This window comes from Etheostoma cragini, chromosome 2, assembly GCF_013103735.1.
Source record: "Etheostoma cragini isolate CJK2018 chromosome 2, CSU_Ecrag_1.0, whole genome shotgun sequence".
Taxonomy (NCBI): Eukaryota; Metazoa; Chordata; class Actinopteri; order Perciformes; family Percidae; genus Etheostoma; species Etheostoma cragini.
This window is the reverse complement of record NC_048408.1, coordinates 12,573,282-12,600,332: the sequence shown is the minus strand read 5'-3', so window position 1 is coordinate 12,600,332 and position 27,051 is coordinate 12,573,282. Positions and strand designations below refer to the sequence as shown.

The following is a 27,051-nucleotide window of genomic DNA, read 5'->3' as shown; positions in this document are numbered from 1 at the left end:
TTGGAGTATTGTTTTTAACAAAAATGTTCTGTAATCACAGCTGATAATTAATCTATTTGCAGGGCAGCAACAAAAAACAAAAAAAAGACTTATGTCTCTAAAAAAATCCGCTGCCTTTGTTTGATTTTCTCCCACTCTAATGAAAGACTAATGGAACGCAGGCAATCTGCCACCAGCATGCATAGGAACACACACACACACACACACACACACACACGGAGGAAAACCCCCCTGCGGAGGCTCTCGGATTTTAATTAAGAAAAAAATGAGGAAGAGGTTCCATTTTAGCCAAATTGGTCCCCACAGCAGCAAAGGTAAGGGAATAAAATGAGGGATGGAGGAGTAAAGGGAGGCAGACACGGAGAAAAAGACACACAGGAGGATAAAATAAAATAAGCGGAAGGATATCTATTATTCCTTTGACACAGCATAGGACATGTCTCAAACAATGAAGACATCCCACCTCATCTTATCCTCCTTTCCTTCTTCTCTTCCCTTTAAATCCCCTTTTCTCCACCCCAGTTTTTCACCCCACCATCATTAGAGAAATGACTAGACTAGGTGCCTCAGTCCGCAGGAAGAGGGAAATGTCACTGTGATCTTTCTGCCGCCGAGGAACAAAAAAGAGCAGGACAGACCGAGAACTTCTCTCCCCGGCTGCATTAAATGGCTTCTGATGTATAAAGTCACTTCAAATTTTCTGGTAAATTGCTGCAGACAGCTGCTTGGTTGTCTGTTAAAAGCCTTTTGTACGATGTCCTAATGGCAGTATACTATTAACCTTTGCTGAGATTATCACTGGTAAGTACTGGTATGTGTAAGGGGTTTCTGCAAGCAGAGAGAAAAGTATACAGTGTGTCTTACCACTTTGAAAATGTGCAATTGTGTCTTTTGTCTTAAGCTCACTTTACATCGTCACTTCTTTCTCCCTCCCTGCCTGAATCTTATTCCTGCTTTTGTCTTCTGTGATGTTTTTCACCACTTCTAGGTCTCTTTCTCTCGCTCTATCTTTCTTTTACTTCCCCCCTGCCCCCCACCCCCACCCCCTCTCCCGCTTTCTATTTTTTTCTTAATCTATCTCTTGCATAGTTGCCTGCACCTTGTCTGAAGCACGTGTCACCTATTGTCCAAGTACCTCATGCTCTGCTCTTATCAACTTATTGAAAAGGTAATGCACGAGGCTTAAGCTAATTATATTAAGTGACAATTTAGCAGCTGAGGTTCCTTTTTGCTTTCCAGCTCTTCCCTCCCTCCCTCTATCTTGCTTCCTCCCCCTTGTCTGTAAATGTGCAAGTCTGTGGTTTTTTTCGGATGGCACTCAGTGTTTCAAGTCAAGCTGGTGGCTCAGCTTCTGACCTGGCTGGTTATTTGTGGGAGGGAGGAGTGGACTCAGCCAATATTGCTCACTCTACCTCTTTTTCTTCCCTTTCCCTTCCTTTCCCTTTGCCTCTGCTGATGGTAATGGCCGTGATGACAGAGGAAACGAGAAAGAGACACAGAGGTAAAAAGCACTGAGATGAAAAAGTAAAAGGGAAATTGGGAAGAAGAAGGAAATAGAAAGATGAAAATACTGGGAAGCAGGAATGGAGTAGAAAAAAAGGATGCAGGGGATTCACAAGCTCCTTTTATTAAAACTATTATTGTGCAGGACTTGAGAATTCCCCCCGGGGCAAGGGTCCATGTCGAAGCCCATATAATTAACTAGAGGCTCAGCTACGGATCAATTACCAGACAAGCAAGTGATAGCCGAATCAATGGAAGATCATCAGGCTCGTTATCAGTGTTGCAACTCATTAGAGGAAAAGTGAGGTAGAGAAAGAAGGAAATAAAAAGGGGGAGTGAGGGTGGTTGGGTGAGACAGGAGGGGAGGTCAGGGTTGGTGGCAGTGTGATAGCACCAGAGGCTGATGGGTGTGGGTTGGAAACTGGTGTGTGATGTGTTGTAGTACTCCTTAGCTGCCACTGCCCAGTGACAGGGGGAGCCCTGTATGACAGAGTGCGGCCAGCTCTATAGCAACAGTCACTGAGGCTTGCATGGATCAATACAAGTGTGTGCATGAGGTTAAAGCTCTGCCATAGCATCCTTATTCCCCAGTGACTTACACACTCAGTCTGGGGTACAATCTTACAATCCAAGCAGCCAGAAGGGGATTGTCAAGATTGAAGAGTTACAGAGCATAGCCTAAATTTCCGGAGTCAGAATTGTAGGAGAATGTTACCCAAATGTAAAAGTTTCCCCCATCTGGGAAATGCTGATGGGGGGATGTCATTAGTCCATGCCTTTGTAGAGAATAGAAATGTATACCTATGTAAATCTCTGTAAACAAGTCTTTTTAATAGGAGTCAAAAAGTGTGTCAAAATGTGTCAAAATCATACAGTGTAATTGAAAGTAAATATGTAGTGGACTGGCATTTTTACCGCGACGCCTGATCTAGTTTTAACACAACCCTATTTTGGTTCTTTACTTGATAATGCATTGCCTTGAGTACTTTTTAAATCTGTTGGTTTAAATGATGGTTTTAGGCCAGCATAGTGAAAGCATCTACAGCACCTGTATACCTATATACTTAAAATCATATCATTTCTTTCAGATGTACTTTGGCAGTGATATCCAGTAGATAAATTCATTAATTCCTATACTTTGTCAGTTAATTCTTTCTTCTGTTTGTAGTTCCCCTAACTTTCTTTCTTTTGTATTTTTAAACTGTTTAGGTACAGGAAACAGACTTGGTTTATGATCTAATCACAATTAGGTCTGTTTAGTGTGTGACAGTACAACTTATCCTCTGTGCATAGAACTATGAAGCTTTGAACTTTAAGTCGTAACTCTCTCTTTATATAATAACAATTTTTGTGGTGTATAATAAATGGATGTAATAGTTTAATGTATTTAACTTGTGTGAATGGCTAAAACATGGTCCAAGTTAAATGTACAAGTTGTAATTGGTACAGATTTATAATAATAGATATAGATATAGATAATTTAATGTAAAATATTGTAATGTAAAATGAACTAAAGCCTGTTGATCATGTCAGGTAAAAGAGCAAAAGAAGTACACAGAGCAAAGTTAGACTTAAAACATTTTTCGTAAGCTACAAGTGTATTTCATAAGGCACCCTCCATCACAAATCCCACATTACAATACCCCTCAAACCTCTCAGCCCTGCCTGTTTGTTTCCCAAACAAAGACATCTAATGGGTCAAATAGCCCAGAAATTGGGTGCGACAGTCTCAAGAAAACCAATTCCCCTTGCTACGCTCTTAAGTCTTGAGAGGCAAAGTACCTTGCTTTCCATTTTCAATGCAAAGTGAGAAAACCTGTTCAAGTAAGCACACAACAGTGAGCACAAAACAGATGCAGATGTCATCAAAAAGTCATAATTAAGATGCTTGTCGTCTGTGTTATTTTTCTGTATTCTTTGTTTTCCCTTTTACAGGGAGGATAATTTTTCATGGACTGAAATCACAACAAAGCAAAACCCATTTCAAATTGGCCTTTTACACACTAAAACAAGGGCAAATGGAAGGACAGAAGTAAAAGTAGAGAGAGAGAAAAGTGGAACAACATAATTTGTGCAGTGATGGTGATTATGTGCTGCAGAAACAAATTATTAAGGCCAGTAGAAAAATGTCGATGTGTGTCTCTTTGCTGAGGAGGATGCTTCTCAAATGCGAGAGAGGACACTGGTTCACTTTAGATTGCTAAGTGAAAGAAACATCTAGAGTTCAACCGGTCTGCTGTTTTGTAATCTAAACTTTTTTCCTGATTGAAAACTCTGAGACTTTATTGTTCCTTTAAGGTCATATTATTTAAAATAAACAGTCCATAACAATTATAGTCCTGATTTATCACTGGTGGGAAGTGGCATTTCCAAAACAGTGAGTGCAGCCTTTGTACAGTAGACGCATAAGCACATGGCTGAGGGACCTGATTTATGGTCATACAGAACTGCTCACACACACTCCATAACAGTACATGTGACAAGGAATGGCGTGTCGATCAGATGGCACGGGGATAGAACTGTCACTGTTCTGCTACCACTAAAGGGCCACAAGACATCATATGACACAGACAGGAACAGCCCTCCACTTGTGATAACGGCAGAGAGGGAGACAGGGAGAAAGACGTAGAGAGACACAGTCGAGGGCAACGAAAGGTCTGAGAGAAACGATAGACAGCCACATGATTGTGTGTGTCACTGATCACTGCAATCTAGCCTCTACGAATAAGTGCACTTTTGTGAAAAAACAAGGGAAATAAGAAACACCAGCGGATCGTCTTCTTCAAGTCTTAAGAGTTATAAACAATATTCAACTATATTTGTTGTAAAAGAAATGAATGGTTGAGAGCACAATCTGCTAATGTCTATTTGGCAATTCATGACCTAATAACACATTATGTAAGAAGTGTTCCAAGTTCTAATTTTGTTTTTCCAAGAAGCAAACAATTCACTTATGAGGTCAGGAGAGAAAACTACAATTGTATTAGTGCCAACACAGACACTGATGTGCATGTTTAGCCACACATGCATATCAACCCCAAAACACAGACACACACACACACACCCAACACACATCTGCACCTTTGACCCTGCAGGCACCTAGCTGACGGTCCATTGTTCTTCTCACCAAATTACAGCAAACCCTACTACAACCTGTTGGCTTCCCATGCTTTACCTTTCCTGCACTCCACTTTGACCCCGCTACAAACACATTCACACACCAATTTAGTGGTTTATCACAACACCAACACAGGCTGTCCGTTACCCCAAAACAAACATACATGTCCTAAACATGTCATAAATAAAGTGCCTCTTCTAGAGACTTTATAAGAGATTATATTCTCAATTATTGGAACAATTGTTTGGTTTATAAAATGTCAGAAAATATTAGATTTATCAAGAACCCAGAGCCTTAGGTTTTGTCCAACCAACAGTCGAAGACCAAAAGACATTCAATGTGCTTTCATAAAGCACATTCAATATTTAATATTAATTCAGGAGAAGTGGAAGAGGAGAAGAGGAGTGTGCCTTTTAGTAGTTTACTTTTACTGGCAGCTTTTACAATATAAAGGCAAACAAAGACATTGCTGAAGATATTTTGGACTTTTTTGATTTCCTGCATTTTTGTTTTGCACATCCCCCTCCATCCAACATGAACTCCACAAACTGACTTTGACTCACTGAAACTTTAAGGACCTCTCCATTTAGCACACTATCTTGATTTACCAGCCAGGTTTTTCTGCTAGAGTACAACAAAATAGTATTTTAACCCCAAATATGCTGACCCCCACAATAGGATTTTGGCATCAATAGGCGGTGGAAGTTATTATGCAGACAGTTTTACTGTATGGTGGAAAAGTTCATGTGTGCATTTCTGAACTGCTGTAGTTCTGTAACTCGAGTCTTCAGGTCCCATCAGGACTTGAGTAGAAGATCTTAAACATAGCAGAATATGTTAACTTTCAAATACTAAAAGGAGAAAGGAAATATTGGGATTCTTCATATTCTGATGTAGTCCGTAGCATCTTTGTTAGCTGGTCTTCATTCTACGCATGCTATTGTGTGAAACCACAGTAAAGGTGTGGGGCTTCAGAGAAAGGGTCACAGTACGTATCAAGTAATAGGTGTCGGGATATTAGGTAGGTAGAGGAAGACATAGAAGGAGAAGAACAGGGTTGAGTTCCAATACTTGCTGGGCATGTTTCAGGGCATTTCAAAGACGTGTATCTCGGGGCACCCTGAGCCCATCTCTCTGCTTTTTCTCCCTCCTATATCCTCCTCTAACTACAGTCATCCACACTCACACTTGGATAATTCTCCTCTAATCATCTCTAGCTCTTCTCCGCCTCCACCCTCATTTACTTCCCTCATGTCTCCCTCCCCTTCTACTCTCTCTCTTCTCACCTCATCAGACAGGCCTCCACCTTACCCCTCCGCTGCCTCCATCCCCTCACTCCTGTCCTCTCTCACTGACCCGTGCTCCCCCCAGTCACAGGGCGTTGTGTCTCTACCTGCCAGGCTCCCTGACAGCCCCACGTCCCCCCCTCACCCCCCAGAGAGGAGACCGCCTGCCCATCCGGAACGCTGCTGTGGCAACTCTGCCAGCGCCCCCATTGTACAGCCCCCCCCCCCCCCAGCACTAACCCAATCTTCAACCAACCTAGCACTGAAAGTTTGACAAAGTGCTTCTCTTCTCTTTGCTAACTTACCATCTCTCATTATTCAGTTTTTTCTCTCTTCCTCTTGCATAGCCCTCACATTTCTTTCCCTTCTGACCTTGGTAATACATCTTTACCTCTTTTAGCTTTCTGCTCTTTTTGACACACTGAAACACTTGCTCCTCTCGCTGAGGCTCAGATAAAAGAGAGTGTAATGTCAGTGGTCGTCACAGTGACCTTCTTAACTGTTTGCTTGACGATTGCTGTTTGTTGTGGTGGGACAAAATACTGACAGGAAAGGCAGCAGGAAAAGTATTACATTACTGTAGTGGCTTTAAAAGCAGACAATCTTTTTTGTGGAGATAACTTTTGAAAATGTTTGGTGTTTTGTACGATATGGTGGCCAACATAATCTGTAATTTAAAATGAATAAACCAAAAGCAGTTTGATTGACTTTCCTTTGAGTGCACAATAAAAAAATTATGAAAATTAAAAAAGAGAGTAATATCTTATCAAAACAACCCAACAACAATTTGACTAGAAATCCCAGGCTTCCATAAAAAAACATGGAAGGAAATGGAAAATGAACCCTTTGATGTGGTTTGGGATAAATTTTAAGTCACTGCTTACTTTTTCTATATTAAACCAAGACATGATCTTTTCCTAACCTCACTCAAGTACTGGCAGTGCCTTAATATAACCATAAAAAAAGCTATTAATGTGATGTTACTACAAGCAGACATTGCGTTGCAAGTCCGGATTTTTTTTTGACAGAAAACTAATTAAATGCGTTGTCTGTGAATATTTTACTAATACATTCAGTATTAATATTTTTATCATTAACATTTCCTTTTTATGTTCATAGAAAATGTAAACCGGCCGGCATCAAGTTTTCTTCAAAACATATTTGCCGTTGCTGTAATGCTGTATTTCCTTGGAGACAGGGTTGTGATGGCTTGTTTTGTTGCCTCTTAAGAAAATAAATCCCCAATCAGTGAAAGCTAGGGGCCGAATCTCCTGTCAAGTAGCAAAGAAAAGTTGTGTCACAAATTTTTATATTGAGCTCATAAGGACAGCCTGAAAAATCCTAACAGCCAAACTAATTCTGACCACTTCCAAGAGTGAGAGTATAAGACTAATAACACCATTTGGTTTGAATGGAAGTATTTCATGTATCACTCTTATGAGAGAAAAGTCCTCAAGGATGAGGACTCTCTTCTCCTAATAGTATGTAAGGAAAACACTCCTAACAGGTTGAGTCTTTTTCCAAAAAGGGTCATCTCACATTTGTTACAATACGGCATGTGAAATGACTGATTTTGTCAAATTGAGACTTAAATCCAACCAAACAGGGATTTATGAGTCTAATACTAATGTCTGGGTATGACTGTGTGTCCAAATGTTCAGAGAGAGGTCATCAGTAACCAGCTGTGCATCTGCTAAATGGTGAGGTAGTGAAGTAATTGGAATCACACGTCAGCCTTTGTAACAGGGAAGTCCACAACTGCTTTTGATATAAAAATATAAAAATTCAATGACCTCACAAAAGTTGAGAGGCATGAGTACCATCTGAATCCTCCCTGAAAACAAATGCTGAGCTGAGAGGAAGGTGGGAACTGAAGAACATGTGTGTTACATTAGCCATGGGGAGTCTTTTATTTATGGCACACACATGACAAGGAGCATAATCACTAACAACACAACAAACACACATACTTGTGACTCTCCGCGGCCAAACAAAACCCCTAAATAAATGTCACACAAATCATCCTGTGGTAGTAAAACCACTTAGCAAACAAGCAACAAAGTTTGGGTTAGGGATAGTTGCAAGTAAAGACAATTTTAATCACAAAGTTTCAATTCTCCCTCCCAGTACGTCCTTTTTCTATTCATTTTGTTTTTGTGTATGCAGAGGAAAAAAGTGCAGCTTCAAAAGTGGTATATTTTTATTTTTAAAGTTCTACATTCACCAAACAAGCACCTTAAAAAGGAATTTAACTTTTCCCCTTTTGGGGGGGTTTCTCAGTGTAATGCCCATCACAATGCCCTCCCCTCCTTCAAACGTCTTGTCATTGAATACTACCCAACAGCCAAGGCAAAAAGCAGCTTACTGAATGCAGAAAGCGGTACAAAATATGTGAAGAAACAATTATTATTCCACCATCAGGTTTCAGTTACAAGGAAGGGGGGGGTTAAGTGAACATCAAGTCATATTAAAATATATAGGAGGCCACTGGCATTGAGAGACTTTGCTGAAAGCTCTCGTGTATTAACACACATTCTTACACATGGCCAAGTTACATTATTTGATTATTACAACCGTAGCCACAGGTTTGGCGTGCAGGCTTTAAATTCCTGCTCTCGCCTTAGAACCACTTCCACAGAGAACAAGAACCTATTAGTCTGGAAACAGTGATGAGAGAGAAAGAAAGAAGAAATGTCCACATCTGGCATGCACAGAGGCCAGAAATCCCGCTGTGTGTGTGTGTGTGCGTGTGTGTGTGTGTGTGTGTGTGTGAGGCATGGACGCATGTTCCATCTTACGTGTCTGTGTTGCATTGCTTTAATACATATGACACGTAGGACAGATTTAATAACAGAACGGATGTGTTATTCTGTGTAATGAACCTGCATTGTAAAGATTTAGATACAAAAAAGTGGCTGATGTTTAGCATCTTCCTCTCACTCATAAATCACCTAATGCTCCTTTAATTCTTGTATGTTTCTGAGCGTTTATGTTCACTCTGCTGTCTGCCTCTCTTTCTTTCACAGTCAATCTTTCTCGCTTTGTCCTTACACCCCACCACACCGGATTCTGTCACCTGTCTGTGCTCGTTCTATCACTCCCTGAGAGGCAGGGAAGGCCGCCGCATTCCCAGAGGCAAAACATAAAGGGCTGTGAATGGCTAGATGGATGGATGGATGGCGAGGGGGACGAAACCAACGACTAAATTATTAAGTGACACTTTGCTTCGCTTTGAGACACACAGACACACTCGAAAGGCAAGCGGGTAAACGCATTAGAACAGTTAGCCCCCTGAATGCACCCGACAACTCGACTACGCACTAATTCACGTCAAAATCATCAAACCAGGCCTGGGGCTCGGAGAATTTTTACGCTACGGCTTGAAGGGATGTCGTGGAGCCCTGGAGGCTTTCTGAGAGTGAGTGGCCTTGTCATCACAGCCATCACTGGCAATAAATAAGTAAATATGGGAGAGGAGTGGCTAAGCAGCGTTGCCACAGAGATGACATCACCTATGCACTGTGAGTTTGTGCCCATGTGCAAACATCAGCGAGTAGGTATTCGCACCTGCGTGTGTGTGATTGTCCTTTCCCAAACTCTGACAAACTCCAGGGGGCTCTTGCTCTTACCACCATCTCCCCAGCTAGAATGTGCCAAAGTGGGGCTTCATTCACTTAAGTTCCACCTGGCCTTGATTTCCTGTAGATAAGGTTGGAGCACACTGGGACAGCTCTTGTCTAATTTGGTACATAAGGAGATGAGCCATTTGGCCACCATGGACCCAGGCTCTATGTTTAGGTCTAAAGGGGAGAAGAGCACAGCCACTCAGTTCTCAGTTTGTGTGGTTTTATTACAAACTGAGGTTCTCTATCCAACTGTGCTAGGTTCATCCTAAGCGTTTTAGTCCTTCCATATACTGTACAAAAAGTATACAAGACACAGGATATTGAGCATACGTTGATTACATAAAGACAAAAAAACTGATATTTAAAGTTCACCAAAATGCGGGCAGTTTTTGTTTTATTTTCACAGGTTTTGAGATCTGTAACTGCGTTTTTTGCCTCCAACCCAGATTACTAGAGTTAAAAAGAATTAAAGGCCCCGACTTTCTAATCCCCTACTTCCAACGCCCTCGCTCGGATCAAACCCAATTTCAACATCAACCTTCATTTTGATCTCAACTACACACCTGTAAAGTTTTGTATGCTTGTGGTGTTATCCCAATGACAAAATCTGCCCGCAGACAGTCACATAAATCCATGGCAACATACTCAAAGCTGCCTCTGTGGTAGGTGCCTCCAGGAAAAACAGATGTGTTTTGTCATCTGTTTTTAAGAAAATAAGATTTTAGGTCTCAGTAATGGAGCACATTAAGATTTTCTTTTGCAGCATTCAATCTTTATGTGGCCATTTAAGTCATTGCTAAAAGTGTCTGTCACATTTCAATGTCTTTCATTTCAATTGTAAAAGCGACAATCAGCAGACAACTCAGACAATGAGGTGTAGTTGACCTAACATCTAAATGCAATGGCACAGTGATAGTTGAGCAACTTTAAAGAGTGTTTGTGGGCCCATAAATGTTCTCACAATTTGGATGTATCTGTTTCAGTGTGTGTATGTGTATGTGTGTGCGTTTATGTGTCTATCTGTGGGTACGCTCATTGTAAAGCCTGCTAATTGCAGTTGAGACTCCTTTAATTAACACAAAGAGAGGTCTCTAGGGTATGTATGTGCACTGCGAGTGTGTCACGACTTTATATCTAGCCAACCTGTGGGACACAACAGCCTAATCAGAGCCTTTTAAGTTCTGCCATGGTTACACAGGAGGATTAACTGAAGACACACTTTACTCGTGGAAAATGAGACAACCGAGGATCGCGTTGGTCTGGCTGACAAAACAAGCAAGGCATAAAAGAAAATAATACCCCTTATGTGCTTATAAAACCAACACTTTGAACTGAGAACACAATAATACTGACAATAAGAGGTGCGGAATTGTAAGGTTGTAATGGCTTTATTGTAGCTCGGGAGCCTTGCTCAACAGTAAACAAAATGGTTACCCTGCCGTTGTTGTTTGCAGATTGATGATTTGTGTATGGCAAAGGGCGCCACAAGAGACAAGACACAGGATATGCCTCAATCTTTCTCTTATCCCTTTGTCCACCCACCTCCGTCTTCATTTGCTCAATTGTTTCTACGCTCTCTTTAAAAAATAAATCTCTCTTTTTTATTATTCCTGCCAATTTGGACAGGAGCCCTGGTCAAAGACAGATTACACTAAGTCGCATATCAAACCTAATCAATCTTCAGCCCCTGGAAGGCATCACTCTCCCAATGAATAATTACAGCAATCCAGTTATGAGCTTCCAGTGCCAAAATGTTGCCACCACCATCTTTTAGGATGCTGGAACCCCTGGCTGATTAACCAATGAACTTCAAGGGGAAAGTTTGTGAATGTGTGTGGTCCAAGGACAGAAAAGTGCAGAGGAAAGACACAATGAACATCCGGTCTTGACGAGTGCTGCTGTTTTTCCTCTGAGAATGAATAAAGTCATTTGAACTACTTTAAATACAAGTGGTACCTGTGGTATGCAGAGGTTGGAGACCGGATATGTGTGGAGAATGAGAGTAATCACGAGCGTGTTTTGATCCAGGATTTAGTCTGGCAGGGTTGCTGTAGCCAAACTCAATTTGGCAACCATATGCTTTCTTACAGCTCTGTCTTACAACAGAGGAAACATGCTACGCCACCCTCTGCTGCTAACATGCACACACATACAACAAGATAAACATGATTAAAAGGAGAAGGAAGGGATGTGAAGTGAAGTGGGAGAAAAATATGAAAAAGGTAGAGAGAGAAGGGGGAGAGGAATGAATGAATGATGAATGAATGAATCATCCTGTTGGTGAGGGTGCTGCTAACAGCGGGGAGAGGATGCTACAATCGTACACTGTCAGTCAGTCATTCATCCGGTGATATGTGATGTATGAAACTCTGTGTGTGTGTGTGTGTGTGTGTGTGTGTGTGTAAGACACAACGACGTTCTTTCAACAAGAGGCGTGCTGAGTGGAAAATATTGAGGGAAAGTTGACAAGAAACTGCTTTACCTTCACAAGAAGGAGGGAAGCCGCTGTGTTGTGCATGAGAGGAAGTGGTGGAGAGACTAGAGGGAGAAAAAGGGAGGAAGAGAGGTAAGTGTGTATCTGCAGGGCAGCTGTATTGAATGGAGGAGGGTGTCATTTAGAAATAGGCTGACTCAGCAATGGCCATTAGTAGTGCTGTGACACAGTGGACTGCCAAGAAAACGGATAGACAGGCAAAAGACTCAGCAAGGATGTGGGCAGGCAGGAGGACAGATTAACAGGATAGCAGATTGAAAAAAAATAGTGATTGCTTTATTATTGATTAATGTGTCAATAACCTTGACCAAGAATCAATTAATCATTACCTTTGTAAAAAAAAGTCAGAAAAAATGCTCACAATTTTTAATGTCCTGTTTTGTCCGACCAACACTCCAAAACCAAAACATATACATATATACATTTATATTGATATAAATCTGAGAAAAGTGGCAAATCCTCACATTTAAGAAGCTAAAACAGGCAAGTGTTCAGCTTTCTTTATTTTGATGAATTACTTCAATAATGAATCGATCATCAAAACTGCTAATGATTCATTTTATAATTTAATATTGATTAATTATCTAATCGTCTCTAATGTGAATTGGTAGAAAGAGTTAAGACTATCAGATTAACAGGTCACAAATTCTCTGATTTAAAAATGTTGTAATATAATCAGAACATTATTGTTACGTGAATCCTTTATTAAGAGTACTCCAGCAATTGAGCATTGCACTTTTGTAACATAGTTGGACTCAGATAGGCAGTTTCAGCAAAATCAATGCTGCAGAACCTGAGATTAGTTTCATTTTTATACTTGTAGACTTTAAACCCAACAGATGTTTCTCATACAGAATTTGTTTTGTGCAGCTCACTTTAGAGCCAAAAAGCCTTTATACAAATTCTTTCATAAACAAAGTAGTACTCCCCAAGACCTGCAAATGGACTTGGATGTGTTAAATCAATGCAGTTCCCCTTTAAATGAAGCAATGTTAGAATATGCAATACATTATCAAAGCTCCACACTGTAACTATTGAAATGGGACCTTGAAAAACACTGGGAGTATTTATAATAGTTACTCTGTTTAAGTTATCTGATATTTTAAGCCAAGGAAGCCTCTTATAACATTATGGTGAAAGACTAGATACCTAATACTGGAATAATGCCGCCGCTCTGAAAACCACAAACTATCCAGCGCAGCACCACAAATAACTATCATTTTAAACAATATTGAGTGAAAGAGAGCAAAGGAGAATAAGAAAAATTGAGAGGTGGAGGGACATAACTAAAATTATTCAAGCCCATGAAATTCTGTAGACAGCAGAACTAGCAGTGAAGGCTAAACACTCCAGAGTCTGGGTGTTGGCAGACACAAAACACCGCCACAGCATGAAATCTGAGGCTTCAAAACCCTCCAATCGCTACCTCTGGTGAGACTTGATTCACCAATCACATCTCTCATAACCAGGACCAAACAGAAAGGCGAAAAGTGCTGCTGATCTTAAGCTGTCTTTTCTTAACTGGTAATTATGTGTCTGTGTAAAACTGTGACCGATTATTCATCATTAAAGGTGCTTTCTTTGTGACTCTTGACCTGGCAGCATGTTATAACAGACACACACTCCAGCTCTCTGGTTTTGACCAGCAATCTCACAAAATGTGAGACACTACAATCATATTTTATTTATTTTCCTGAAAGACCATCTGAGCTTTCACTTCACTTTCCCACCGGTCTGTCCAGCTGCCCACTGCCAGAAAGCATTTAGCTGGGGACAGTGTGGTCCTCATAGAGCGGCAGGAATTCACAAACAGAGGGGGCAAACCAAGGTTACGGAGACGAAGGGCCCAGGCACGCTACCAAACGAGGCAGGCGGCGATGCAGCCAGCAAAATCTGGGGTCCTTCTGCTGACTAGCCACGCTAGGGCTCATGGGAAGGGAATGCAAGACCCTGCCATGGGCCAAGTTTGGAGGAGTGTAGAGTGAGAGGCAAACTATTTGAAGAGGATGGGGTTAGCAGCGCTGCATGTGTGTGTGTGTCTGTGTGTTTAAAAACCTTGACAAGTAAACTCTGGCTGCCATCACTCGTCACTTCTTTGTGTTGGAAAAGACCGCCTTGCCACACCCCGCGGTATTCCGGTACAGGCCAAGTCTTCTCCCATTCCATTGAGGAGACATTTAGGGAAGAATAATCAGTTTGGACGCAAGCTGCCAATTTAGTCTGAACTTATTTATCTCATTTAGAGTCAGTTTGGAGGGATATATACGTGGCAAATGCGGATTTCTCAGTTCCCACCGACAGGGAAAGAGGAGACCGCTGGCAGGGCTGACATTATTCCTCCATTGAGCGTTTCTTTACTGTAACAAGAGAGGGGTGACAACGGTTTGCCAAATCCTGACAGCTTTAATCCTGTCACTGTTCGCTGCCAGTTTATCTGTGGGTTTTCTTTTTTCGGTGGATGCTTTACCACTAATTCAATTTCTTCATTGTGTTTCAAGGATTAAATTCTAAATTAGGATGTCCTGAAAAGGAAAACTTACCTTTATAAACAAAGCCACCTAGACACATTTACGTACACAGTACATGTACAAGATAGCAACTACCTAAACCACATGATGCAGGGACCCCCCAAAAACTCATATCCTACAAAGCTCTGGCTATGCATACTAACTAGCCAGCTCAGCACCCAAAGGGGGTACAGTAATGCAACTGGAGATGGCCTCTCTTTTCATGAGAGCATGGACACATGTCGGCACACACACACACACACAATTATGTTTAGTCTAATTAGCGCTGGTATTTTCAGGGCTTGTTTGCACAAATTGGAAATGTGTGATGTGAATTAAAATATGGCCGTGGTTTTTGTTCCCAATAAAAAATAGAAAGGGGTTTCACCTTGCCCCTATGTTGGGGCTCATACGAAAGTAATTTAGTCCAGAGAGAGAAAGAGAGAGGTAGTAAAAAAAGACAGAGGGAGAAAAAGAGAGAAATGGATAGACAGAACGAGAAAGGGGGAGGGAGATACATTCCGCTTGGCCCAGAGTGAAAGGCACTGTGGGTGTCTGAGGGCCCTTGCTGCCAGTAATTGCTTCCATATAGGACCCGTCCATGGTCACACACATACACGCATATGCACGCGCACACACAGTCCAAAATGTAAAAGCAGACACTTATCCGTAAAAATCCACCGTTAAAAAAATAAAATAAAATGGTAATTTACGATACATGAAAGTACACTAAAAGTTTGTGTTTATTTAACCACTGAATCCTGTTTTGATCAAATGTGTCATAAAACAAAGCAGAAACCCCAGAGCTACTGTACTGCATCAGGTGATGAGGCACAGTGATAGGTTACCAGCACGAGAGGTTACAAAATAACCCTAAAACTAAAGTATACACAGTGAATCAGGTTAACAAATGAAATATATTTTATCTTGCTTTGCATCTTAACCTGTGTGTGTAATGCCTGCAAAACAAAATTAAAGTTGCTGTTGAGGTTAGTAGGCTTTGATACTTCTTACAAAAAGGCATCCATCACCATTTCCTTTCTTAAAAAGACTTACAGTACATATTACTCTCAATGTTTTTTTTCTAAACCTGATACAACTCTACTAGTAGCTCAAAATTGAACAGAGCCTAAGTGCACACAAACAGATACAGTGGCTTGAGAAAGTTTACACACCCATGCTAAAGTTGATTAAAAAGATAAATAAAAAAGATCTTTTGGAAATTGACCTTAATGCCTTAATTTTAAAAAAAAATAGGAAAACCCAACCTTTTAAGCAAACCAATAATCTTTGTGAATGAGTAATGTTTTGTAAATAAATACATGTTTTTCCTTAAAATACAGGGGGCATAAGTATACACACCCCTCTGTTAAATTCCTCAGAATTAAAAGTATTCCTTCATGTTCATGTTCATGTCCATATCTATTAAAAGCACCCATATTGTGCTCAATTGCAGGTTCATAATTGTATTTTGAGGTTATACAAGAATAGGTTTACATGGTTTAAATTTCCAAAAACATCATATTATGGTGTACTGCACATTGCTGCAGATCCTGTTGTCACCCTGTGTGTTTAGGTCTCTTTTCTAGCTACAGAGTGTGACATCTAACTTCTATACTATCTTTGTTGGGAGTCGCACATGCGCAGTTGCTAGGTAAGATCACATCAGCTAGATAACGCTTTCTCCAACTTTGGTCAGTACAAGGCAGGATTAGCTGGGAGGCTTCTCCTAAACGAGGACGCACTTGTGGAATACCTGCAGAACAGGGATATGTGAGTAGCTGTTTTGTAGATTATGGTTAACTACTGTGTGCTGTAGCAGTGTTTTGCCATTGAGAACGACTTAGAATGTTAGTGCTAGCATGTGCTACGATTAGCCACCTCAACCCGACTAGTGAAGTAGAAATCCCTGCAGATTTTGAACAGTTCACCCAGAGACTGAAGGCAGAGGACATTTAGAAACCTGTATCTCACTCAAAACAGCATGGATAGTTTTTTTTCCAGTTTGTATGAATGTGGAAGCACCAGAGACACAAAATAACACCAAAAATTCCCAGAAAAAGTGATTTGTTCATAATATGGGCACTTTAAAAGAGTCTCAGCCATTGTACACTACCATTTCACAAACAGCTTTAAAGGTCCCACGACATGGTGCTCTTTGGATGCTTTAATATAGACCTTAGTGGTCCCCTAACATCATATCTGAAGTCTCTTTCCCAAAATGCAGGCTTGGTGCAGAAATACAGCTACTAGAGTCAGTCCCACAATGAACTGTCCTTAGTATGTGCCATTTCTGAGTCTGTAGCTTTAGCCACTTTGCTCGTTTTAAAGACATGATGTCTCTCTCTCATTGGTGGGCCAAATTCCCTGTGCGGGGCAAAGCACAGAAAGGGGAGGTAACCTTGCCCCTGATGAGGTCATAAAGGGCTCTATTCCAGATTGGCCATCTATGCTTTTATTTTCTCAAAGGCAGAGCAGGATACCCAAGGCTCGGTTTACAGCTATCGCCATGTCTAGCCACTGGGGGACCATAGGCAGGCTAGGGGAATGCATATTAATGTTAAAAAATGTCTTAAAGTAAAATGTTCATGCCATGGGACCTTTTAAAGAAGTACAGTAGCTCAGTTACAGATTTTTTAATGCCCTGTCCTATTGTATCACTGTGAGTGTGTATATTTTAGTACGTATATAGTGTAGGCTGTAGTTTGATGTATTTACAGTGAGTATTACGCACACTCTTTCTTAGTAACACACACCCACGAACACTCATGATTAATAGGAGTGGGTCTGAAAGGGGCAACAATAGTCATCCTCTGCTTTGCTGTCAAAAGGAAACAAACAGTTTTTAGCAATATGTAACCACATGGGGTCACCGCTAAATTAACATGTCATGCACTGCCTCTCATGTCAACAACAAAGAAAAAAAATCTCCTTTCCCATTTCTCCATACATATCATAAATCATTTAATATACACACAGAGAACAGAGTGAATCAAGGAGACATGCAGGAAGTCAGAAAAATAAGAAGATTGAAATAAAATATAATTATTGAATAGGACGGTTCAGATGGAAGGAGAAGGTAAGCAGAGAGGGAGATATTTTGAGTCTGAGTAATTCAAAGAGGAAATCAGTTTTGCCATTTAAACCAGTTACAGCCACTTTACCAGGTGCTAAAGCACATAGCAGCGCAGAGCCTCGAACGTGGACACCAAAAGAGCCGACTACATAAAAATGAATCTTAACTTTACTGGGTTCTAGTAGAGTTTAAACACCAGATGGACTGTGTGTGAGTGTGAGTGTGTTTGAGGTTCAAAGCGTTAATGTGACTAAGACCACTTGGGAGCGTTGTAGTAGAACAGGTGTGGGCTACGTTTTCAGCCACTAAAATAAATGAAGTCACCGAGGCCTGCTTTACGCACACACATAGACACACACTCACCCACACATCCATTGTTCCCACCTGAGCAGTAATTTTAAATGACTGTGAGCATGTGTGACTGAATTGACTGAGCTCACAAATCAAAGGCACGTGGGCTTGGATGAAGATTTCCAATGAAGTGGCAGAACACAAGTGTGTATGTACGTCTGTAAGCTGTGTGTGTGTGTGTGTGTGTGTGTGTGTGTGTATCACATCTTTAGTGAAGCTCAGATGTGAAATAATGTTTCATTATCTGAACATAAACTTTAAACATTACAGTTGATTTGATATTGAAAATAAGTTTCCTTCCTACCATCCTTCTGCCACCACACACGCTTTAGACTGCAGCCTCAATGAAGAGGACCCATAGGGAAAACTGTAGTAAATTGGTGAGCGCTTTGAGTATGGCATTGAGCCTTGATTGTGTGTGTGTGTGTGTGTTTGTGTGTGTGTGTGTGTGTGTGTGTGTGTGTGTGTGTGTGTGTATGTGTGTGTGCGTGTGTGTGTGTCCTGGAGGAGTGGCTGTCACTGTATCAGTTGCCACAGTAGATAAGGCAGTGTGCCGCAGTGGTGCTGGTAATGATGCTGGGACCACTGAGACAAATGTAGGGGAGGTGTCTCTGCTGCTTCTTGCTGATCTCAACACATCACATCACACACTTTTTCAAACAGCCTCACAACAACTTCCTCACACAAACCCCCCAAAAAACAGCAGAAGTGGCAACTTTTATCATTTCTCAAATGATTTTCCTTTTTCTGTTCCTGTTGTTTTGTTTGTGTCTTCTGCTTTTGAGCCTTTATCTTTCACCGCAGAAATTTAATCTCCTTTTTACTTTACACAAAAAGTAAATGTTCAGTAATTTAAAGAAATTTGCAGGTATTAAATAAGAAAAAAACTGCCAAGGAAGTAGGCAAAGAATTCTTAAAACTTCCACACAATTCAGGCCACTATCAAACTATATCTGACCTTAAAAAATGCTGGAGAAAAGACTTGATTTTGTAATGCTGATGATGCTTTGTGAAAAAATAGCATCAGGGATATTTTGGTTCAGACTTTAGATTACACTATGGGAAGTGTAAGATACCGCCTTGACCTATACTAGGGACTAAGGAGGTCTAGATCCCTCTGCAGTTTCAGTTTTGACCATTTTCCTTTTCTAATCTGTCTCCTGTGAGTCCCCCAACTTCATTGAAGTGCAGGATTACGTAAATCTCTGGAGTGCCCCTTTAAAATTGATCAGATTTTTTAAATAAGATATCATCTAGTTTTCTCTTAGATGTCTGGGATACTAATATGACAACCATGCAATCCACTTTTTACACTTGACAAAATCTGTGTAATGTCTTCCTTGGACAAACATTATTAAAAATAAATGTGATAATCTACAATCTTACAAGAGTTATTTGGAGTTGTTTAAAAATAAGAAATTGAAAATATGGCAACTACCTGAAGATTTTTAAATTAAGGGTGAAACAACAACACAAATTGTCAATTATTTCAATCAATCCGTGGCTGCTGAGTGAACATCTATATTTTCTTCTCCTGTACCAGCAGAGATGATTAAGTGGAAAAATTCACAGCTAAAGACTGCCTAGTGAGAGAGAATAAGGAGACCACACTGACTTTATGGACAACAACATTTTTTTTTTTTCTCCATTAATAAAACATAGAGCAGGCATTAGATGTCAGCTCTTTATTTCTGATAGCTGTTATTTAGGTGCCCTAGTTGGCTGGACTTCAGTGCTTGGCAGTCGTAAGCACCTCTAAGGAATCAAATGAAAAATCTGGTTCAAAACCTGAACATACATAAGACAAGCTTTTATTTGATCTGTTTACAGTGCAACCTGGAAAACAAAGGACATTTTTTAGGATAAATGTATCACACAAAAAAATACATATACTGTATACCTACAACAAGATCAGTTAATAAAAACAAAAAATATTGTTTCCTATCTCTGTAATGCATTCTCCACCAAAGTTAATTATTATCCTTCAGTCAAAGTCACAGAGTCACACAGAGGATGTGGTAAGAGGTTAGTGAAATCCTATAACAGAAACCTCCTCTGTCCTATGTCTAACCCTAAAACCACTGTTGTTTTCCCATGTAGTGTTAGCGAGGATTGTGGTACAAACGGGTCGTGATCCAACAGCAACGAGGCTGGAGAGGACATCAGAACGCACTCAATCTAAACAGCATTTCCTACCTTTGGTCGTTGCTACACAAAGCAAGCCAAAACCACACAGACACAAAACGCACACACAGGGAAGGAGCTCTTTGTGCGTGTGTGTATATATAAACTGAGGTTGTGAAGATGGCTGGGTCAACCTCAATCAAGGGGAGAACGACAAGAACACAAGCACAAGCTCAGCTAAACAACCGGGGTTGGGGAGGGACAGAGGGATTTAAAGTGGAGAGACAGAACCCAAACAAACTATAAGATTGATATAAATAAAGATTAGTGCAAGATGGGGAGGTAAAGAGAGGGTCCTAATGTATGTGACATAACCAAAAATGCACACACAAACAAATGAAACACTTTCCCCCCTCAGGTCATGCATAGGCCTAGCTAGAGGCCGCCAACAAAGCTTAAACACTGGGATTAGTTGAACACAACACTGACGCTTTGGCCTGTGTCTGCATAAGGGAGAGAGAAGGCACTCTAAACTGTTTACAGGGGAACGCAGGGTTACTGTTGTGTGTCTGTGTGTGTGTGTGTGTGTACAATTCAGTATTGTAGCTTTTCTGATGGGTGACTCCTCTCTGATTGAGACAGGATCAACAAAGAAGCGTGTGAGGAGGGGCCCAAAAAGATGCTAGAATAAATAGCTGTGGATGCTGGGAGGGGCCCAAAATGCCTTTCAACAGGGCCCAGAATTTTGTGCTACGCTCGTGGTGGTGTCAACATAAAACACAGCGCTTTAAAGCCAGAGAGTGGAATTCATTCTCGGCAAAAACAAACTTGCCTACTTTTACCCAGGTAAGACGTGTTTGTTCCTTGGGAGTGTTTTAATCTAAACACAATATTTTTCCTTACCCTAACTAGTTAACCTACCTTTAACTGCCACATGACGCTCACTTTTTCTGGCTTAACTACCATGACCCCTGAAAGGACCGTCATCTGGCGGTGTCTGAACCCGGCTCACAGTCACCATTGGCAGCTAAGTACTGCTGATGGTAGCCGGCGCCAAGGAGCTCTGTAGCGGCTAAACACAACCCGCAACTGCCCCACAGATTTGATCGTATCGCACTATAGACTGTTCAGGTTATAGCACTTTACTTTTAGTTTGAATACTTTTATTTTAGTTATATAAGTGGTCTATTGGTGATGTAGCATTGATCACTGGGAGGGGGGATACATTTTGACCCCACCAGGGGGAAAAAATAATTCAGCAGAGGCAGGCGTATAGAATCAGAAAGGGGGAAATTCCATGCATCTCCCCCCCACCCCATGCAAATGCTCATACAATATATCTAAATTTAACGGTCTCAGTTTTAAGAATGTCGTTAACATTGTGAAAAGGTCAGAGTCTAGTTAGGTTTAGGCACAAAAACAACTTAGTTAAGTTTAGAAAAAGTTTGGGTCAAAATCATCAACATTGTTGATTTCCGGTCATGCACATGATGCAGAACGTGATGTAGCTCCGTTTTTTTGGTAAAACTAAAAAAAACAACCATTTCTTTTATTTTCAAACAGGACACGGACCTTGGTCTCCTGTGGTTGTTTGACCAAACTTCCACCCAAACTTTTCACCTTACATAGTTTTAGTCTTTTCCAAATCCCAAGCGATGCCAATATACAGTAGTCGCGGATGGATGAGCCAGCCTAGCAATGGATGATAAAGGCTTACTAATCCAACTAGAAGGTAAGTTATGGCCCTACCGCCTCATATCTATAACGGCCATTTAATCAGCTGATAGGATTTGAAACTGGTGGACAGTTACCTATAGCGGTCTTGGGTTTGTGGCAAAGTATCCATTATTTAATATTAAACAAACAATGGCCTTACTTCATCTTATTTACCATACTGTACTGGACAAATGGAGGGAACTAGTTTAGTAAAATGCGATTTTGGGGTGCCCGGCTGGCCTGTAAGCGTCAGAGACACTGACCATACAATTGAAATGTTCTAAACTCAAGTCCAACCAATAATTTTTTGTTTCAGCCCTCTTTCCCCTCATGTCCTGTCACCTCTCTCTTGAGAGTGAAGGGGGAAAACATTGTAATTTCCCTTTCTGGATTAATATGTATTAATTATTTTTATTTTTATTATTATTGTTATTATTATTATCCCTTGAAAAAAATATGTTTGTGTGATTTTAATGAAGTTTTCTTACAGTACTTTATGGACGTCTTGGTTTCACTGTGGCTTCATATAGTGAAACACTCATTCAATGCCATGCAGATATTCTTTAATACACATGTGGCAAACACAGAGATAGAATGAATATGACATTTCACCTCTCTGTGCCTTCAGCAATCAAGCTACTGTGGGAGGATAGCATGTTTCAAAAGAATCCCTGCATTTTTTTACACTTTTACACTTTGCTCAGTGGCATGGATATAGACAAACAAAACTGTCCAAAAATGTTCCACAGCAAACAACTCTTTTAAGTGTGCCTCACATATTGCTTAATGTTTGATGCTGCCTTGTGCCTCGCAGCAAATGTAGCAGGCGAATCTATGTCACTGCAGCATTTGTTTCTTTTTTTTTAAGGAGAAAAAATGTTTGTTGAGCCACATTTGCTGTTTGATATGAAAGCTTTTTCCGGTTCAGGAAAAAAAATGCTGCTGTATAGAACAAAAGAGAAAGTGGTGAGATTTGAGTCAGGCCTACCAGCTGAACCATTTCTGACTCATCTCAGTAAAATGACCCCTAGTGTTCCTTACTGCTCAAAATAAGAGTGGCAGCTACATGCTAAAATAATTAGCCTCCCATGCAAAGGCTTAGGAACAGCTTGTACAGCAGAAAGATAAACAAGTAGGGAAGGTTGAAGAATACGGCACAAATGTATTCTGTATCTGTGTGTGTTTGTGTGAGTGACAAAGTGCCTCCCTCAGAGAGAGAGAGGCTCTGATTGTACAGACAGAGTGGCTGTGTGTGATAATGGTTTCCATTAACCTGGCTAAGTTGGAGGACCTGTGAGACTCTCCATTCATCGCTGTCTCGCTCTCTCTCTTTCATTCTCTCTTCCTGTCTCTTACACTCAAACACACACACACACACACACACACACACACACACACACACACACACACACACACACAGACATGCTTCACATCACATAAGTACAAGGCCCCTATGGTGACACATCGTTTTCATTGTGTGACAACGGGCAAAAGGGGCAGAACTTTATCAAGAAATAAGAAGAGTCCCCAAAACATTTAGCATATCCAAACCATCAGGGGTACGCCTCTGTGTTATGTTAAAAGTAGAATGAGAAATGTGGCCCTTCACACATTGAAAGCCTCCAACTTTCTACATTAATAAAACTTGCAGCCAAGAGAGTAAAGGAGAAGGTGAGGAGAGAGCTAAGTAAATGCAGTAGAAGGCAGGAAAGAGACTGAGGCAGCATAAAAAACAACTTTCTTTTCAGTGTCCCATCTTTACCTGGACCCTCTCTTTTAGAGCAGTACAAGTTGTAAAGCACAATGCTCCTCAGAGATGCTTTGACTAGAACTATTATGTGAACATGTACAGCAGTGGCTCCAGGAAAAGCATGTCACATAGTGGTGAATAGGAACAGAGGAGGTAGTGTAGCAATTATTGCTGAGAAGCCATTAAGGGCCAGGGGTGGCTTCTTTAGACTATCACAGCAGCTGACTAATGGACAACCTTGTTTCCTCGCTTGCTCACATCCTGGATTTATCTCTACCAGCTCTCAAGAATTCAATATACCGAGGAGAGTTTTACAAAGTGAAAACATGGTTTTATTCTGTTAATGACGCTTGTGTGTGTGTTTGTGTGTGTGTGTTTGTGTGTGCGTGTGCGCGTGTGCGTGTACAGTTGTTTCCTCCATCTAGTGCAGGTTTGGTCCCAGGGCAACGAGTCACCACTATTTTCCTCCCTGCAACACTTGTCTAGGACACACAAGACATGTACTGTGTTATTGCATAGTGTTCTAGTAGTAAACTAGTATATAAATACAGAAGGACAATGTCAGTTTTAAATGGCAGCATCAGGGCTAACACTACATGGCAGAGACCCAACACTGGTGACTTTGTTTTGTGTAAGTGGACAACACTTTGATAATAATCAAAAAAGTCATTCCCCCACAAAAAGGAATTTGACTTGTGCCATTTTTTAACCCTACATGCATGTATGTATGGCAAAGCCTTTTATTAACTTTTCATACACAAAACATTCCTTGATAATTTCAAGTCACAACAAGACTAGAACATACTATTCTTTAAGTTAATAAATCAGGGTTGGTTTCATACCATCAACATGCGCCTTGGAGCTCTGTTTATGTGAATCATGGGCTTAAAGCACCGTCAAGTGCAATGCAGAGAGGACATGATGGCTCCCTCCTTACCCAAGTGATTATTAAAGTTGCATTAAATTGCATTTGGCTGTATCTACATCCAACAATACCCCTTTACATAAAGTGACTATTACCCATAATCATCCTGTTGATGATCCACAAATATGCAGCTTAAAATGTTTAGTTTCTAGGGAAGCCTCTATGACATTTAAGATAATTTTACTAGCCATAATGAAAGATATAACAGCTTCAGGTCTAGTGTACTTCTATTGCAGTTAAAAATAATGTTTCAGATGATACTTTTTCCAGATATGATGGAAAGGGGGCGATGAAGCATGCAGCTTCGTCTCCTCCTCACTCCGCTAACCTGCTGTTTTTGGATGAAGATGTGAACAGAGGATTTGTGGGGAAAGGTGATCCTGAGGAAGGTCAGTGATGTAGAACTGATCAGTTTTAATTGTCTTAAAGGTTCTTCATGTATCTGATAAAGCGGTGTGTTCATAGCAGTACTAGAATATCATCTCGAACCCTCCTAACAACAGACCATGTATCAATTGGGAATCTGTGCACTTCTCTGTAAAAGTTGCTGTACCTTGCTATATTGCCAGTAATGCACAGATAAGGGGGAAAATGCCTGAGGACAATGACACTTTACTAGTAAAAAGTTTTGCCCAATGCACCTGCACAAACCTCTCGGTGTTGAGGAAGGGCTGGTTAATTTGTGTCAGAAACACAGTTAGGTTTGCTTATATAAGCAATACACAGAATATGTATAACTTTATATATTTTATTTTACTTACACAATGACATTAAGCCCATGCACACACACTCACAGAAACACACATTCACATGCCTGTGCATGCACACACACATACACAAAACTCCTTTGTAAATTGTGTGTTGAAATGACACAGGACTTCTTAGCATTTCATTGCCATGGGTGCCTCTGCTGTTTGCCCTGGGCATTGCTGTTGGCACAATCCAACATCACAGACATAAATGAAGAAGTGGTGGGAAAAGAAAGAAACAGAGTGAAAAGTAAGTGGGTAATTAGAGAGAGACTTGATGCTCTGAATTAAACATGCTGGAGATAAATGTGTGCGTATGGTGATCCTAGCATGACAGCTAACAGTGAAGGGCTCTACTGGCCTATACCTTGCGTGTCTGTTGTGAGAAGGAAAACAGAAAGAAAGTTAAATTTGTAATGGAGAGACAGCAACAGGAGAACATGGAAAAACAGAAAACAAAAAAGTTAGACTGATTTATTTTGCCAACAAGAGAGTCTTAGTATTGACAAACAACTATAACCAAAATTGCATAAAAAACAACAAAAATAGAGTAGTTTGTTTGTAATTCCTGTGATAAAATGATGCCATTTCTTTATGACAGTAAAGCCCAAGGCCTAAACACATTACACACTGTCCCTCTCCACCATGCAGCATGTGCTTGCAGGAGGCTTTGTAAAGCTAGTGAAGGGTTAACCTGGAGGTACATATTTCGGAGACAACTTTGCTTCAGATGAGCTGTGCGGCTGCTCTTGTGGCGGTAATGGGAAAATTGCACTGAGAGGAAGGACACACGCAATTAGAGTCTGGCAAGTTGGTTGGCAGTGGGTGGCGGGAGGTGAGGAGGGAGATACAGGAGGAGCGAAGGAAAGGGAGTGAGGGACCAGGAGGCAGGGCCCACCGGACAAGAAGTGATTTAGTTGAAAGCTGGCTTTTTGTGCACTGGGTAAACGCCGCACGCTGTCTGCTGGCTGGGGCCTGTCCTCGCCCGCCTCGGTGACAGCAGCCCAAATGTCAATCAAATTAGCGCCCATTTACTGCTGATTTGCCCGTGTCATTCGCAATATCCCATTTCCCCCTTTGATGGGGTGGTACACAGAGGAGGGAGAGATAGAGGAAGTGAAAAGGGGAAAGGAAGAGATGGAGGGAGAGTCACTTTATTGCAGTCTTTCCCCGTGAATGTCATCTGCCCACTTATCGCGCGTTCCAGTGGGACAGAGTGAAGGAGGAGAGGAGGAAGAGAGGAGATCCTTTGTTCCATGGAGTGGCTCACTAGCACATGCAAATAGGGCGGCAGCGTCAGGGGAGTGGCTGGCGCAGGTTTTAATGGAGTTGGGGCAAACTCATTTTACAGCAGAGAGCCACAGAAGAGGTGGATAATAATATCAGTGTGTGTGTGTGTGTGTGTGTGTGTGTGTGTGTGTGTGTGTGTGTCAGCGGGATGGTGTTTATAAGACATTGAACCGACAGAATACTTGAAATAAAAAAAGTGCCGTCTGAAATCTGACTTAGATGAATGAACATTAATTCAAAGCATCATCAGCCTTAAAAAGTCCTTTATAGTTCATTGGTTTCACTTTATATGCAATTGTGCTTCCTAGTGGTGCTGTTTCTATACCCTGGCAGACTGCTTAGAGACACCAAACACAGACAAAAAAGAGAGGGGAGTGAAAGAAGAAAGGGGGGAGGTAAAAAGGTGTCCTGATTGATGCCGTTTGATTCAATTTCCAACATGTGGAGACATTTCAGGGCCCCGGGGGCCTCTGTGTCTTCACAGGAGCAAAGGAGGGAAAGATGGTGATAGGCTTGGCAAGAGAGGGGGGGGGGGG

General features: G+C 41.1%; 1 protein-coding gene across 1 annotated transcript in view; it reads right to left on the bottom strand.

Moving 5' to 3' along the window:
- Positions 1–27,051, bottom strand: part of bnc2 (basonuclin 2) — a 158,918-nt gene that overhangs the window by 94,168 nt on the left and 37,699 nt on the right. The gene's annotated exons all lie outside the window — the stretch shown is intronic.